Below are 1,485 nucleotides of genomic sequence, written 5' to 3'. Positions count from 1 at the left end.
ATTGGGTGTATAGGAGTTCTGGCAGTCCTCTTCCTGATGGATCTGTGTCGTTTTACAACAACTACGAAAAACGCCTTGACTACATCTGTAAATGCGGTTGTGAATCAGGTTTTCACACCGCAGGAAGTGATACGTGCAACTTCGCCTATGATGCAGAAGAGCATGTATACTCTGATTTTTGGGTCCTGGTGAACAAAGATGATATTGAGGCTTTAGAGTGGGAGGCTGGCTCAGATGGTTCAGTGCCTCAAAATGTGGTCAAGACCTGCCCCTACTTTGATGTATATGTTGCAAAGAACTACTATGGTCTTGGGAAGATGCATGCTGGAAACAAGGCCTTCTTCCTTCCCTGGCAGGGTTCTGTGTATACGTACAATGAGTATGAGGTCCTGACTATTAGCAAAGATATTTTCAAAGAGCACATTTCTGATGTCAGTTACAAGATTGATGCAGCTGAAAGATTTAAGCATCCTTCTGAGGTCATGAGCACGTCTACCAATATCAATAATCAGTGCAGAGAAGTTACAAAAACATCTAAGATCTCAGTGACGTATGAAGAAGAGAAAAGGTGGGATACTAGCACTGCCATCTCAGCTGGTGTCACAGTTAGCATCTCTGCTGAAATCCCATTAATCAGCGAGACAGGTATTGAGCTTAGTACTGAGGTAACCAACACATTCTCCAGTGGGACCACCCTAAAGGTGTCGAAAAACCTTACTGTTGATGTCGAAGTAACTGTGCCACCAAACCACTCCTGCAGTGTCAGTGTTGTAGGACATAAGTACGCAATGAATATCCCTTACACAGCACGCCTCACCCGCACCTACCGTAATGGGAAAACCAAAACGACAACCATCACTGGGGAGTACAAGGGTGTCAATGTTGTAGATTTCAAGAATGTTGCAGATCGCTGTGTTCCTATACCCAATGCTAAGCCTTGCAAGTGAAAGAAAAATGGAAGAATACTTAAAAGGTACTTATGCTAATTTCCAGCTCTATATTTTTGATTTTTGTACTCCACTAGAGTAGCTTTGCATGATTCACAGTACAAAAAAAGCGTATTAATCTTATAGTGGCCCTTCATGCAGCCGCTCAGTTCAGTCTGTAGCAGGCTGCTTTGGACCCCCGAACCAACAACGCTGTTATATTGCAGCGTTTTCGCTTGTGATGTAACTCTGTTCTTCTCAATCAAGCTTCAATAAACTTTACAGCATCAGACATCCTGGTCTCCTGAAGTTTTTCACTTTGTGTTACCCTGTTCTCCATCAACTTAATAACCCTACACCTCATTCTAGTATTTTAACTTTTTCCTCAGATTTTTTAAAATAAGATTTCATTGCCAATAATTATATTAATAATTATATCTAATTTTAATTTTTGTATTTCATTTTTATTTTTTTACTCCACTAGAGTAGCTTTGCATGATTCACAGTTCAAAAAACATATTCATCTTATAGTGGCCCTTTATGCAGCTGCTCAGTTCAG

The 1,485-nt window shown here is 40.7% G+C and overlaps 1 long non-coding RNA gene across 1 annotated transcript in view; it reads left to right on the top strand.

Annotated features, from left to right (window-relative positions):
• The window catches only part of LOC128378621 (uncharacterized), a 23,173-nt gene extending 21,955 nt beyond the window's left edge, over positions 1-1,218 (top strand). The window contains exon 2 of the long non-coding RNA XR_008323368.1: positions 1,109-1,218. This is a non-coding gene — a long non-coding RNA (uncharacterized LOC128378621). The remainder of the gene's footprint in view (positions 1-1,108) is intronic.
• Positions 1,219-1,485: the final 267 nt, after the last annotated feature.

This window comes from Scomber japonicus, chromosome 18, assembly GCF_027409825.1.
Source record: "Scomber japonicus isolate fScoJap1 chromosome 18, fScoJap1.pri, whole genome shotgun sequence".
Taxonomy (NCBI): Eukaryota; Metazoa; Chordata; class Actinopteri; order Scombriformes; family Scombridae; genus Scomber; species Scomber japonicus.
The sequence above is the reverse complement of the archived record's forward strand: the minus strand, read 5'-3'. Positions and strand labels throughout refer to the sequence as shown.